The sequence below is a fragment of the Sus scrofa genome, chromosome 16 (genome assembly GCF_054392235.1).
Source record: "Sus scrofa isolate SSC_HxYL_T2T_F1_AM1 chromosome 16, Sscrofa_HxYL_maternal_Yorkshire_Landrace_v2.0, whole genome shotgun sequence".
Lineage (NCBI taxonomy): Eukaryota > Metazoa > Chordata > Mammalia > Artiodactyla > Suidae > Sus > Sus scrofa.
The window spans coordinates 62,205,515-62,221,600 of NC_139398.1; the positions used below are offsets into that span (position 1 = coordinate 62,205,515).

The 16,086-nt window shown below is 48.0% G+C and overlaps 1 long non-coding RNA gene across 1 annotated transcript; it reads right to left on the reverse strand.

Moving 5' to 3' along the window:
* Positions 1-1,013: 1,013 nt before the first annotated feature.
* On the reverse strand, positions 1,014-13,440 carry LOC146395610 (uncharacterized). The gene is made up of 3 exons (XR_014831629.1): positions 13,004-13,440; positions 8,376-8,465; positions 1,014-6,403 (listed from the first exon to the last, which is right to left on the reverse strand). It is a non-coding gene; the product is annotated as an uncharacterized LOC146395610 (long non-coding RNA).
* Between the last annotated feature and the right edge of the window lie 2,646 nt (positions 13,441-16,086).

A 16,086-nucleotide genomic window follows, 5' to 3' on the forward strand; every position in this document is an offset into this window, starting at 1 on the left:
GGCGAGGCCAGCAGCTACAGCTCCAATTTGACCCCTAGCCTGGGAACTTCCACATGCCTCGGGTACAGCCCTAAAAAAAAGTAAAATGTATGACAGCAGTAACACAAAAGACAAGTGGGAAGAATTAGCTGTGTATTATTGTAAGGTCTTTAACGAAAAGCAATATAATATTGAACAATATAATGTTTGAAGATAGAAAGTCCTGCTCTTTAAAAGACACTGTTTAAAAAATGAAAAGACAATCACAGATTGGGTAAAAGATGTTTACAAATCACATATCTGTTAAAGGACTTGTATCCAGAATGTACAAAGAACACTCAAGATACAATAATAAGAAAACACACAACCCAAGAAAAAATAAGGGGAACATTTGAACAGACTCTTTACCAATGAACTGTCAAATAAGCACATGAGGATATGCTTGACATCATTAGTTGTTAGGAAAATGCACATTGAAGCCACACTGAGATACCACTCTGTACCTATTAGTATAGATAACATAAAAAATATTTTTAAACTTACAACGTCAAATGTTGATGAGGATGAGGAGCAATTGGAACTTTCATATATTGCTGGTAGGAATGTGAAATGGTACTGTCACTTTGAAAAATAGTTTGGCAATTTCTTTTTTTTATTATTATTATTTTATTAAGTTACAAGGACATTCATCACAGGACCCAACAAATCCATCCGTAGGTATTCACCCAAATGAAATGAAATATGCATGCAAACATTTATAGTGGCTTTGTCCTCAACCAATAAAATCCAAATACTAGCCTAAATATTTGTCAACTGGTAAATGTAAGAACAAACTAAGGTAACGTCCTTACGATGGAACACCACTCAGCAACAAAAAGAAATTAACTCTTGGTACATGATCAAGATTCCACAACATGGAAAAATCTCAAATTCATCGCGATGAAAGAAGCCAGCTTCAAAAAGCTACGTACTACATAATTGCCTTTATATGACATTATGGAAACACAAACTATAGGAACAGAAAAGAGATCCATAGGAGCCGGGGTCTGAGAGCTGAGAGCGGGAGAAGGGTTGACTACAAAGGGCCTGGGGGAATTTGAGGGATGAATGACGGAACTGTTCTATAGCTTGATTGTGATGATGTGATGATGGCTGCACAGCTCTATACTTTTATCAAAACGTCTATTGCAGAGCCATATACTAAAAAGGGTAAATTTTACTATGTAAGTCATACTTTTAAAAAAAGAAAGAAAGAAAATCAGTATGCTGGCTGAAAGTAATCATATGCATTCCACAGGAGTCCATTTATATGGACTCCTAGGAAAGGCAAATTAATGTATATTAATGCAAATCAGATCAACAGTGGCCGAGACTGTGGGCAGGAGAAAGAGGCATGAACTGGACAAGGAAGAATCTTTGAGGGATGCTAGAAATAATTATGTCTATTGATTGTGACACTTTTTCCCAAGTGCATGCAGTCATATATCTGTCAAAACTCATTGAACTTTATACTTTAAATGGATGCAATTTATTTTTATATAAATCACACCTCAAGAAAACTGATTTTTAAAAATCCAACTTAAATTTTGTCTTGTCTGTGATGCCCTCTAGGACCTTCCCAGGCATCACTGGTTTCTTCCCTCCTCTAAACTCCATGAATATGTTATACACAAGGGTACCTTTCACAGGCTGATCATGACTCATTCTTCTCCAACACTGCACACAAAGCCTAGAACGCTTTCTTTCCACAAATACATAATGTACACCTATTATGGGCCAGTCAATGACTCTGCCGTCATGAAGATTACAGTTCAGCTAGAGAAAAGATAATAATCTGATACATAAATAAACATAACTTCTCTGAGCCTCAGTTTCCTCATCTGTAAAACAGAGGTAACAATAATCAAGTTGTGGCCAGGATTACAACAATCTTTTAACCTTGTGTGACATTTTATATAATACTATTACATGCAGTAATAGAACGGTGCCTGATATATAGTGAGCTCTATGATAATAGTAAGAGTTGGCTATTATTGTCATCATTAAATATTACTTTATTAAATGTAATTATGCTGTGGCAATGGATAGGAAGGCAATTAACCTGATTGGATGATAGACTCTGTTTTAGAAAGGGTCCTGGGGTACCTTTCTGAGAGGGGACATTTAAGCCAGAAATTAAAATCTGAGAAGGCCCCAGCCAGGCAAAGTATGCTGCTGGCAGATAGAACAGCCAATGTGATGCCCCGAGACAGAATTAATGGGCTTCTTAGAGCAGCTATAAAGGAACCAGGGGGCTTTAGCCCAAGCAAGGAAGAGGACAGAGTGGAGGAGAGGAAAGAGAGGCAGGGACCCCTGAACCAGGGCCTCATAGGCTCTGAAATGATCTTGGTAAATGTTGGTAAGTGTTAGATGAATAGCTGGCTGGCTGGCTGGCTGGCTGGATGGATGGATGGAGGATTGGTGGGACAGATGGATGGGCACTCAACTCAGAAGGCACATAGATCTGAATGCAAGCCATCTTTGCCTCTTAGCAGCTATGCAAAATCAGGCAAGTTCCTTCCTCTATCACAGCCCCTGCTTCCACAGCCACAAAAATAATGTATATTATAGTAATGACCCCACAAGATTACTGAGAGAATCAAATGATCATGTACAAAAACTGCCATTTAGCAAATTTCTCTCTCTTACTCTCTTTCCTCTCTGTGTATGTGCATGTGCGTGTGTGTGTGTGTGTGTGAGTGTGTGTGTGTGTGTGTGTGTGTGTGTGTGTGTGTGTGTGTGTGTGTGTGAATGCATATCATACCCCCACCATGATCAGAGGCTTGGCATGGCCAGAAATAGGACTTGGTGAAGCACCTGGAGTCAGCCGGGCTCAGAATCCATCGGATTCTCCAGGGTTGGATGCATAAGCCAGGAGTCATGTTCTGTCATTCCCTGAGAAGGAGGGGCTGGGCCTTTGATGTGAGGACATTCTTGGAGGTCAGCAGAAGCCGGCTGAGGCAGAGCAGGGCCAGGGAATGGCTGGATCTCAGCAGCAGGGAAAGGGGAGGGAACCGACGAGGACCAAGGTGAATGGAAGTCTTCTTCGGGTGGGAAGCACTTACGCAGATGTTTGTCTTTGATCCTCAGTACAACACTAGGAGGAAACAGCTATTTTTGTCAGCGTCTTCATTGCACCGATGAGTAGCCAGAGGTCCTTCCCACCAAGGCTCCCTGTTGAGTTAGGGATGTGCTGAGAAAGTATGGACTCCATGGGCATGGAGTTTCCATGAGCAAACTCATCTGTCTTCTCCAGGGCAACAAACAAATTGCGCATTTTGTGTGTGTGCTTTGATAGGGGAAATGGTAAGAAGCACCAGGGTGACTAATTCATTCGAGGCCACCCAGGGGTGAGTGATAGAGGGGGATTCAGACCCCAGCAGTCATTGCTCCCAGGCCCACCCTCCACAGCAGGGAAAGACCTGCTAGGCACACGCCCCCATCCTGAGGTCTCACTCCATGGTCACCCTTTTCTCCTCACCCCCAGCAGGATGCAGGCGGCCATGACCCTCTTTAACCCTCCCCCAGGCCTGGCAGGACAGGTACAATTCCACCCACTCTCTACGGAGGAAATTATAGCACCCGTCATGCCCTCCTCCAACTTGTAGACCCTTGTCCAGGCTCTGCCTTCTCTGCTTGCCCAGAGCAGGAGCAGCAGGGTCTGGATAGATGATGTCCAGTCCTGGAACATCCTGGGGCCCTCGGTCAGTGGCTCCTTTAAAATCCTGGTGATTTTGGAGTTCCCATTGTGGTGCAGCAGAAACGAATCAGACTAGGAAACATGAGGTTGCAGGTTCAGTCCCAGGCCTCGCTTAGTGGGTTAAGGATCCGGCGTTGCCATGAACTGTGGTGTAGGTCGCAGATGTGGCTCAGAGCTGGAGTTGCTCTGGCTCTGGCGTAGGCTGGCGGCAGTAGCTTTGATTAGACCCCTAACCCAGGAACCTCCATATGCTGTGGACACAGCACTAAAAGGCAAAAATAAATAAAACTAAATAAAATAAAATTCTGGTGACCTCTTCCTCACCCAGGCTTCCAGGCTCAGATCAAATCCCACCTCTTTTGTCCCAGCCCCCGAAGAACCTAGCGATTCTCTCCTTCTCAAGTCCAAGCCTTCCTTATAGCAGCTCCACCTGGGTTAACAACTGGCTTTGCACCGGCAGCATCACATTCTAGAAGAACTTTAGAGAGAAAGACCTGCAGGGAAGAGGGCCATGCATGGGGTTGGGATTTATTGGAGACAGAATTAACAGAACTTGGAGATGAGGTGGATGTGGGGATTGTGCTAAAGGAAAGGGACTGGGGCTGAACTCCCAGCTCTCTGGTAGAAGCAAAGGTGGAAGATGGTGCCATTTGCTGAGAGGGATGGAGGAAGCCAACTGGGGCATCCATGGAGGGGACGATTGGAAATCCCATGAAAGCATCAATGCCAACAATCTCGCAGCAAGTTATCTTTACAAGGTATGCATAATCTTTACAAGTTATGCAAACCTTTGGAGGCAAAGTCATCTAAATGCCTCCTTTCACTCAAGTCCCAACAGTTACCTTTATAGACCTCTGTTTAGATGATGGAAGCACCTAGAAAGAAATGGAACCAGGAATTTTCAGTGTGGGTGAGCTCAGCTAGGTTCAGATTGCTGGGAAATCACCCACATTTCCTACTTCAGCTGGTGTCCAATGCAATTCCCATTTAGGGGGCGAAAGCAGAGAAGGGAGTGGGAAAGGGAGATGTATGTCAACAGCCTCAGAGGTCCTAGGATAAGCAAAGGGCTGGCCTTGGAGTCAGGAAGTCTACTTTTTTTTTTTTTCCCCACCAGGCCAGGTATTGAACCCATGCTACAGCAGTGATAATGCCAGATCCTTAACCACTAGGCCACCAGGGAACTCCAGGAGGTCTATGTTCTGATCCCAGTGCCACCTCTACTGACAGCTGTAAGCCTGGAGTTAAATTCCCCAGGCCCTTTCTCTGCAATGCCCCAGCTTGTCTAGAAACTTTTTGCTTGTTTCAAGGCCATTTTCAGTGACTCCTATCTCACTCTCAGCAGAGTTAAACATTTTCCTCTTCACTCCTCAGCATCCTGTTCATTCCTTAATCACAGCAGCTGCCATATTTAATTATGATCACTCCTGGTCAGTGTCACAAAGTAGAAAGAACCAGAAAATCATATAGTTTGGGGTTCCATTCCAAGCTCTTCCTCTCACTGGGTGTGACCTTGGCGGCGGGGGTGGGGAGGCTTTTCCTCTTTGAGTCTCTAGTCCTCACCATTGTAAGGTTTCAAACATGGGGGAAAAATGCACATAAACTGCATGATTAGCACATGCTAACTGCACGAGAGAGATTAGGCACTCACCACCAAGAAGATGGCAAGCTCTGTTAGGACAGGGATCTGTCTCGTGCATCGCTAAGAATCTGGACTTTGCCACCAGCTTGAAGTGTGGTCATGTCCTGGTTCTTCCCCTTATCAGATGAGTGACCTTAAAGCAGATCATGTCATTTCTCTGAGCCTCAATTTCCTAATCTGTAAGATGGTGGCTTTTGTCAGGGAAAACGTGAATCTTACATGTGGAGTGTCAGGGAGCGTCTGGCATGCATTATCATAAAAGCCTCAAATTGTTGAATTAAAAGTGCAGAGTCTGTGAGATCAGGAAATATTTCTGTCTTCACTAGTGCAATTTCGGGTTGGCATGTACAGTTTCACAAATTGTGCACTGCACTATTCCAGAGCATACTTCACACAGATTTGATGTGAATTGTGCCATCTAGAGCTGTGCAGTGCCTCAGCCCTACAAGCACCATGCAAGGTGTTGTTCTATGTATTTTAAACAGAGCAATTCCTGCTCTCATAGAGCTTATATCATAGTAAGGAGGGGGAAACACAAGACAATAAATTAAATGTTACCAATAAATAAAATCTGGTGTTTTGACAGACAGTGACTAGGCTAAGAAAGCCTTCAAGGTGACAGTGACATGAGCTGAGGCATGAATGCGAGCTGTGCAGATATAGAGGTGTTACAGGGAAATCACCAAGACAAAGGCCCTGAGACAGGCATGAGTGTGATGAGAAGAGGGCAGAGGGCCAGCCATCACAGACACACAGTTCCAGTAAGCATGGCGTGCCCTTCTAAATGTTCCAGGCAGCCACCGAAGATCTCCCTTGGGGGCTGGACATGATGGAGTTTGTGATCTACGACGGGGAGGGATGGAAGTAGAGGCCAATCGAGGAGCTGATGCAGTCATCCTGGTTGGAGATAAGAGCCATCAGGACCAGAGAGTGAGCATATCAGAAGCAGAGAAGCAGGAGACGTGAATGGACTGTTTGTAGAAGAGAAGGACAGCGAACTGCTCTCATCTTGGGTGGATGGGTGGCTGCTTATTGAGATGGGAAGCCTGGAAGAGTATGGGGGACAGTCTTCAGTGCCTAAGAGGCAGACTCGTGGAGTTGAGAGGGCTCAGCTAGTGCTCAATAAAAGCCGCTGGGTGAATGAATGAGGACAGAGTTTCAATCCCTGGCCTTGATCAGTGGGTTAAGCATCCGGTGTCACCATGAGCTGTGGTGTAGGTCACAGACGTGGCTCAGATCTGGCATTGCTGTGGCTCTGGCATAGGCCAGTGACTACAGCTCTGACTTGACCACTAGCCTGGGAACCTCCATACAACACGGGTGAGGCCCTAAAAAGACAAAAACAAAAACAAAAACAAGGCTCCAGGTTCTCTCTAACTCGGGGATAATAATTTCTCCCTTTGTGAAGATCAAATGAGCTTGTGGAAGTCATGGAGAGAGAACGTGGCCTCTGATGCTGCCCTAAAGAGGGACAAGCCATCCTGGTGGTCTGACCCTGGGTGTCTGCTACCCTCCCTGTACCTCACCTGGTGGTCCCAGAGCTCCCTGTTCTCCTTCCCCAGGCTCCAGGCACCTCCTGCCCCTCTCTCCGAGGGGAGCTGCTGCAGCCCAGGATCGGCCAAGACCCCTTCTAACCCCGGGAGGCCCTGCCCTGCTCCTGAGGAACCAGGCCAGGACGACAGCTGGGCTGCTGAGGACGCGGAGGCCAAGGCAGCGGGCCGGGATCCATGATGTCTCACTGAGCCATGCATTCTGGTTGGGGGTCTGGGGGTCCGCTGAGCAAGGTGGAGGGGAAGCAGCGTCCCAGGGAGGGGTGGGACCTCAGCGGGATAGAACTGCCGCTCCCTCCCAGTGCTTTTCCGTAACTGCCTAACTTCACTGTTCTCTGCGCTTCTCCACATCCTCCCTCTCTTTGGGCTTTTCATTTTCTGCAGGTCGCTGAATTGAAGGTGTCTGCAGATGCGGTGGACCTGTGAAAATGTCAGCGTGCTTCTTTCTGCCTCATTTCACTTTAAATGCTCTTCAGAGAGACCTGGGACTTCACAGCAGAGCTATGGGACCAGAGAGACTCGGACTTAGATCCTCTTAGTTACAAGCTGGGCTGCCTTGAGCAAGTGGCTTCACAGCTCTGAGCCTCAGTTCCTCACCTGCAAAATAGGCTGCTTGTTCGGTGGGGGTGCTCACCCTCAGATGGGGCCTACACCCCAGCACAAGGTCCGGGCCAGAAGAGGAGCTGACTGAAGGCAAATGCTCTGTTTTCTCCCAAATGAATGGAAAACCCAAGGCCCCAGGAAGATATTTCACAGATTCAAACATCCGCCCTTCAGCCGTTCATTCATTCATTTATTCATTCACTCAGAAAATATTTCTTGGGCCTGTCCTGTGTGCCAGGGCCTGGGCCAGGGGTTGAGGCAGATGAAGAGTGAGTGAGAAGTGGACCCTCAACTCCAAGTAGAAGAGAGTCATGTGAATAGGAAGAGAGGGGGGTGCAGGCTGACCTGGGGCTCAATAGCCCCCCTCCCCACTCTGCCTCCAGGAAGGCTGCTGAGAGGAGGCGTGTCTGAGCTGAAACTCAGAGGAGGAGGAATTCCCAAGGTCAAGGTGGGGGATGTCACCTGTTCTGAGGCAACCAAGAGCACCAGAAGCTTAGAGAAAAGGAAGTACATACAAAAAGAAGAGAGGGGAGTGCCCGTTGTGGCTCAGTGGTTAAAGAATCTGTTTAGGAACCATGAGGTTGCGGGTTTGATCCCTGGCCTTGCTCAGTGGGTTAAGGATCTGGCCTTGCCATGAGCTACGGTGTAGGTTGCAGATGCATCCCGCATGGCTGTGGCTGTGGTGTATGCCGGTGGCTACAGCTCCGATTAGACACCTAGCCTGGGAACCTCCATATGCCAACGGGAGAGGCCCTAGAAAAGATAAAAAGACAAAAAAAAAAAAAAAAAGGAGAGAGGAAGAAGCATGAATAGCGGAAGCGATGTCATCCCATCAGAGAGGGCTTGGCAGCTTTGGGCCACACACCTCGATGCTCTTCGATTTAAGGAGTGTCCTGAGGGCATTGGCAGCATGGGTGGGCAGTAGCAGGAGCACACGATCTGATTGCTGGTTGCACTGCAGAGAATGAATGGTGGACAGTAGATGAAGCAGGGAGTGCTGAAATCAGGCAAGAAATCAAAGCCAATTCCCCTTCCACTCATGAGCCCTGGAATCAGAGGGGTCTCAGGTTCAGTCTCACCACTTAGTATGTAGGTGAATTTGGATAAGGCACTTTCCTCTCTAAATCCTGGGTTTCTCACCTGTAAAATGCAAATAGTTAGAACATGCCCCTCGGGGCTGCTATTAAATATTAAATGAGTTGATCCATAGACAGTGGTTGGCACAGGACAAGCGCTCAGTAAACGGAAGCCCTTACCGTTGCTCCTTTTCCTCCCCATTGTGTATGTCAACACCCACCGCCCTAACATACCGCTGGACTTCAGGTGAACCTCCCCCCATTTTTATAGCCAGTTGCAGGGCAGAGCCACCGTCAGCAGGTTGAGGGGTGAATAGCAAAGAGGCCTCACAGGACTTATGCTGGAGCTCGGTTGCGTAGCAACAGCATCAGCATCTGCATCATTGCAGAGCCAGGCTGCATCAGGCACCCGTCAAAACAAAGGCAACAGCAGCGATGACTCAGAGCCAGTTGTTGGGAATTGGTGGGAGCAAGCCTTGTGGTTTTTTTTTTTTTTTTTAAGGCGGTGGAGGGGGGCTGATCTGGTGTACCCAAATTCTAGCTCTAAGGAGGGATCAGCCCACATCTAGTCTTGCTTTCTCCTCAGAGGCCCACCCCTCTTATCATCCCTGGGCTTTCTGGTATACGGAGGAGACTGAGAATTGATTATGTGCCCACTGTATGCCAGAACACTCTGTGTGCCTTGCGTGTTCAGTGTAACATTCATCTCCAACTTACCGTGGAGGACTCTGAGGCCCAGAGAGGATAGAATTCATAGTTGGAGTGTAGCTATAGCTTCAAAGTCCACGTTTTTTGTTTTTTGTTTTTTTTTGTCTTTTGTCTTTTGTCTTTTCAGGGCCACATCCTCAGCATATGGAGGTTCCCAGGCTAAGGGGCTAATTGGAGCTACAGCTGCTGGCCTACGCCAGAGCCACAGCAATGCCAGATCCAAGCCACATCTTCGACGTACACCACAGCTCACAGCAACGCCAGATCCTTAACCCACTGAGCGAGACCAGGGATCGAACCCGAAACCTCATGGTTTCTAGTCAGATTCATTTCTGCTGCGCCACGAGGGGAACTCCCCACACTTTTTTCACTATGCTCCAGGCCACCGTCCACATTCTGCTCCCCAGCCCTCACCTCTCTGTAGACTCTAGACCCAAATAGTTAGGCACCCACAGGGGAACCACAGACACTTCACTCAAGAAGATCAAAACTGGGCCCCTCGTCCTCCCTTATCCAGCCCCTTCTTCTCTAGGGTCCTCTTCTCCACAATGGCATCTATACCCACATCAAACAAAGTAGGTATCATCATGGGCCCTTCCCCTCTTCCTAGACCTCAAGGCCAAACAGTCATCAAATCCAGCAACTGTCCCCTTCCCCCTCCTCTCCTCCAGGTCCGCTGTAGAGCGCAGCCCTGGCCATGGTCTCCTGGATGGTGTGTGCTCGCCCCTGGCCAGCCTCCACCTTCCACCCCATGCTCCACGCTGCAGCTCCTTCCAAAGTCTTGGCACTTTTGGCTTCAATTCTATACCGCTCCACCCACCACAATTTGAAGCTTAAACTTCTCACCTGGGCCTTCTAGGCCCCACACAATCTAGTGCCCATGCCTGCTGCCCACTGCATACACACAGACACACATGCACACACGTGCTTACAGACATTCACACACACACACACACACAGAGCCATCCTGCAAGTGGGTCCTGCTCGCCATCAAGCTTTCAGATGCCTGCAGCATTAGCAGACACCTAGATGACGGCTTCATGAGAGACTCTGACCCAGAACCACCCAGCTAATCCACTGCGGGATTCCTGACCCACTGAAACTGTGAGATAACAAACGTTTGTTGTAGGGCTGAACTGTGGGAGAATTTGCTCTGTGGCCATACGTAGCTAATACTAATGCTATACTCTTGGTGTCCTAGAGAAAATCACCCAAACTTGCTGTGCCTCTGTTTCCTCATCTGTAAAATGGAGTTAACAAGAACATGTGTATAGTGTTGGAAAGATGAAAAGACAGAGTTCCTGTTGTGGTATAGCAAAAACGAATCCGACTAGAAACTGTGAGGTTGCAGGTTCGATCCCTGGCCTCGCTCAGTGGGTTAAGGATCCAGTGTTGCCATGAGCTGTGGTGTAGGTTGCAGACGCGGCTCAGATCCTGAGTTACTGTGGCTGTGGTGTAGGCCGGAGGCTACAGCTCCAATTCAACCCCTAGCCTGGGAACCTCCATGTGCTGCGGGTGTGGCCCTAAAAGGCAAGAAAGAAAGAAAAAGAGAAAGAAAGGAAGGAAGGAAGGAAGCAAGGAAGGAGGCAAGGGAGGGAGGGAGGGAAAAAGAAAGAATGAAAAGATGAAAAGAGTTGATTGCTAGAAAGCTTAGCACAGTGCCTGGCGTGTGTTAAATATTCAAAAATTACCATGTATTATTATAGTTTCTATTATTACTTATTATAAAAGATTTCTTTTTCATTTCCAAAGTGTGACTTCTGAGTAACATTGAATAGCATTTTTTTTAAATTTTGGTATATTTTTAAGGGCCCCACCTGTGGCATATGGAAGTTCCCAGGCTAGGGATCCAATCAGAGCTGCAGCTGCCAGCCTACTTCACAGCCACAGCAATGCCAGATCTGAGCCATGTCTACTACCTATGCCACAGCTCACAGCAACACTGGATCCTTAACCTGCTGAGTGAAGCTAGGGACAAAACCCACAACCTCATGGATAGTAGTCAGGTTCATTACCACTGAGCCACAATGCGAACTCCTGATATTTTATTTTTAAGTATAACTTGTTACGTATGATGGTCTGTGGAATAATATCCCCCCATATTCTCCACATTAAATGCTAAATATCAAAAAAAAGAACCAAGGGCTCTCTGAATAGATGTCCCCAGATTATTATGTCTTCCAGAAAAGCCCACATGCTGTGATCATTGGAAGTCAATGCCATTACTTTGCTGAGAAGAAAAAAAAAATGGCAACCTGATGATTCCCAGTCTTTTCCTGCAGAGTGAGGCTTCCCATAAAAAGAACAGCAGCAATAATAATAAGAGGTAACCATTACCCTCCACCAAGCTCTCACTCTGCTAAGCACCTTTTCATGAATCCTCAGGTGCAAAAACATCGTGTCTGGAGTCCGATGGGGAAAATGAAGCTCTCTCCGAGGGCAGAGTGCTGTGGCTGAGTCCCCCCAGCAAGCAAGCAGCAGAGCCAGGACACAAAACTTCTCTATCTGACATAAAAGCAGCTGACCAGAGAAGTTTCAAAAGAGGAGCCCCCTCCTCTCACCTCCTCAGGCACATCCAGAAAGGCAAGTGTTAGCTGTGGTAGGAGCTCAACAAGTCAGAGGCATTTCTTTTCTGTGTTATGCCTTTTTTTTTTTTTTTCAAGACTGTATCTGCAGCATGTTGAAATTCCCAGGCTAGGAAATGATTCAGAGCTGCAGCCACCAGCCTACGCCACAGCCTCAGCAACGCTAGATCCCAGCTGTGTCTGTGATCTACACTTCAGCCAGATCCTTAACCCACTGAGCGAGGCCAGGGATCTAACTCGCATCCTCATAGATACTAGTCAGATTCTTAACCCGCCGAGCCAAACCGGGAACTCTGTCTGAGACTCCATGTTTAGAACACACGCCTACCTGCACTTTAGGACAGGGGACCCAGAGGGTCTTCTGAAGCTGGTGGCCCCAGAACATATCCCTGAGCCCCGCACCATCCATTCACTCCCACAGCCCTCTGAAGCCTCCAGATTTGAGTAAGGCCAAAGGCCTGGCCTGAGCGAAAGTGCAGTCCTGTCATGGCTGGGACTCCAGCAGACCCTCATTGAGATGTCACAAAGGCCATGGTACCCGAAGGCAGGAGGGGCCTGCTCCATGGCTCTGGACTTGCACTTCAGCGCCCTGCCATCTACACCCTCCTCACATTTGCCTGCCTGGCCAATTCCTGCTCCTCCTCCTCCCCCACCCAGAAGACACTCCAGCAGGAGGCCAGCTGTGACTGGGAGCCAAACGGTGGCCTCACCAATGGTTACCAAGAAAGCCATCTCTTCCGGGCCTTTGCCCTGGGCACAAGGGTGGGAGAATGGGCAGGACTGAAACTCTGGCATGTGTGTGAAGCCCCTCAGACGTTCAAATTCAAAGGCTTTGGGCTCATCTGCCAAAACGTGGGCTAGCTTTCGGACCTTCTTTCTCATCCCATGAGAAGAACCGGGCACCCCTCAGTCAGGGCATGGCAGAGGGCAAGCGCTCATTCTGGTTCCCTCCTGGAGGTGGAGGAACAGAGGGCCCTTCCGCACCTGGCGGTGCATCATCGCACGATCTTACAATGAGAAAGCCGGAACCTGAGAGCGGACAGCAGAGGCCACACATCCTGCCTCTCACCCCATCGCCTCCCCTATCTCCTTGCTAAGAGGATACTCAGCTTCTCCTTGCATACCTCTACTGACGGACAGCTTACCACCTCCCAAGATGGCCCTCTCTGGAACCCAGAGTTTGGAATCACAGCCCTTGATTGGATCTTCAGCATGTGACTCTGGGAAAGCCGCTTCGCTCCAGTCTCCCTTTCCATACATGTGGCTCATGGTCTCACAGGTCTGCAGGGAGATTCAGATACAACGCTGGCTGTGGATGTACGTTTGAAATGGCAAGCGTCTTCTTCAGTGAGGGTTATTTTTGTCTCAATTGCCATTATTCTGAGGCTGTCACACAGCACTGATTGTTCCGGCTTCTCTGAGTAGAACCCACGCGCTCCCTCCCTTTCAGCTCCTACGCACTAGGTCTTCCCGCCGAGGGCTGATCACAGCGGTTGTGGTGAGAGAGAGAAGCATTTGTCTGCTGTGTGCAGATGCCAATCCAATCAGAGGATTGGGAGGAAAATATTGACCCGGTGGCCCTCAGTTAGAAGCCACGAACTCCTCACTGATGAGCGAGTCACGAAGCCACGTGCACCCAAGGGAGGGACGTGCTTCCACCACCCCCACCCTCCTTTCTGTCCGCAGGCTTTTTAGTGCTTTCTGTGGTAGATACAGAGAGACCATCGCAGATTACCAAGACGTCGCTCTTGGAGCTCACATACGTGGGGATCTTTCTTTCTCTTTGCCAAATTCTCTTGTCTAAAGGTCAACTATAAAGAGAAGAGATTATCTTTTTTTCTTTTTTTTGTTTTGGCTGCACCCACGGCACACAGAAGTTCCCAGGCTAGACGTCCAAGCGAACCTGTAGCTGCCGGCCTCCTCCACAGCCACAGCAACCCCAGCTCCGAGCCACATCTGCGACCTACACCACAGCTTGCAGCAACGCCGGATCCTTAACCCATTGAGCAAGGCCAGGTATCGAACCCGCATCCTCATGGATACTAGTCAGGTTCTTAACCTGCTGAACCACAGCAGGAACTCCAGATTCTTTTTTCTTCTGTGCTAATTATGTGAACATCAAAAATTTTGTTTAAATCCGTCCTTGTTCCAGGATTCAGGCATTATTTTCCTTCTCTTCCATTAAACTGAGTGAGGAGACATAAATTCTGACCTGCTTGGCTCCCTCTCTTCTGGCGCCAATTATTGGAAAACCCTTTGGCTTTACAATGAGAAATTCAGAGCAGACAGTCCAAGATCTTAAAAGGGAAGGAAAATCTCAGTTTCTGAATACCCAAGAGAGTGCTGTTACTGTAGGTGCCTTCTGTGCAAGACTGTTGAATCGTGACATATAATCATCCTCATTTTACAGATGAGAAAACTGCACGTCAAAGGGGGACTTTTTCACAGAGGGTCGCACTGGTAAGTGAGGACCAAGCGTATCAGATCCTTCACGTGGATCCATCACCATGTGGCAAAGCCCAGGGCCATCTCTTCATCACTGGGCACAGCGTGGCTACTCAACAAATGTTTGTGAAATGTATGTTTGGGTGGACAGACGAGTGGCACCTTGTTCACGGTGACATCAACTTCTATACCTGCGTTTTCATTTCCTGGAGTAGTGCCTGATCCCTCATGCTTCCTCCATCCACGTCTGTTGAGGAAACTGACAAATCATGTCCTCATTGGCACAGAGTGGCAGGGTGGTCTCCTGCTGGGGACCCAAAAATATGCCCATAAAACAGATCTGTCCATGCCCAGCAGACCACACTTGACAGAGGGCCAAGCCGTGAAAGTGGGCTGGTATAGAGCCACTGCAGAGAAGACAGCCCGGGTACCCACCAAACACATTTGTCTGGTTTCTTAGGCATAGAGGGACATTCTGTTTGTACTCGGGTGGGGCCATATGACTGGAAGAAGTTACAGCAGGAACAAAAGTCATGGGTCAGAGACTAGCAGGACTCATGTTTGAGGTACAAGAAAAAAAGAAAGCTTGGCTGGAGCCTGCCAGTGGTGAGGGTCACTTTTACCTGACAAGGTTTTTGTGAAGATCATACAAAGTTAGATAAGGGGAAAACCTTGGGCAGCAGACCTCTTTTTGTTCCCTTCTTGGACCTGTCACAGAGAGATGGACCAGATGAAAAGATGGGCAAGAACTTGAGCTTAATCGAAAGTTGAAGGTGATGAAATGGAAGTTGATGGTCCGGCCACTGAGCAGCTTTCAGTTGAAGTGACAGAAAACACCCTGACTGTGGTTCCTGTACTAAGAACATTTATTTGTTGGAGTTTCCACGGTGGTATAGCAGGTTAAAGATCCAGCATTGTCTCTGAGGTGGTGCAAGTTCGATCCCTGCAGTGGGTTAAGGATCTGGTATCGCCACAGCTGTGGCTAGGTCAAAGCTGCGGCTCAGATTTGATCCATATGCTGCCGGTGAGGACAAAGGAAAAGAACATTTATTTCTCTCTCATTTGTCTCTCATAGAAGTCAGAAAGTAAGTGGCCCAGGATTGGGATATTAGCTTAACAGCATTAGTGAGCTAGATCAATATCCCTTGAGTTCTCTTGTCCTTCTCCTCACAGTTGCAAGATGGCTGTCGTCGCACCAGACATCACAGCCTAACTTGAACACCTTCAAAGACAGAAGGCAGGAGTTCCCATCGTGGTGCAGTGGTTAACGAATCTGACTAGGAACCATGAGGTTGCAGGTTCGGTCCCTGCCCTTGCTCAGTGGGTTAAGAATCCGGCGTTGCTGTGAGCTGTGGTGTAGGTTGCAGATGTAGCTCAGATCCCGTGTTGCTGTTGCTCTGGCGTAGGCCGGTGGCTACAGCTCCAATTCGACCCCTGGGGAACTTCCATATGCCATGGGAGCAGCCCTAGAAAAGGCGAAAAGACCAAAAAAAAAAAAAAAAAAAAAAGACAGAAGGCAGAGAAGAGTAGTGGCATGGGGCTGATTTATCGTCACATGCCTCCTTCTCATCATGGAAAATATATATTCCATAATGTTCCCAGGAGATTGAACAGAACTGGATCACTGGTCATCCACTGGAAAGGGAGTATTTTAAACTTCTGTGGTTGCCCTGCAAATGAGATCACTGCCCAGCTGCTAAAGTAAGTGGTCAGTTTAGGACAAGCAGACAAATAAATGCATGGAACTCATCAATCAGCCATC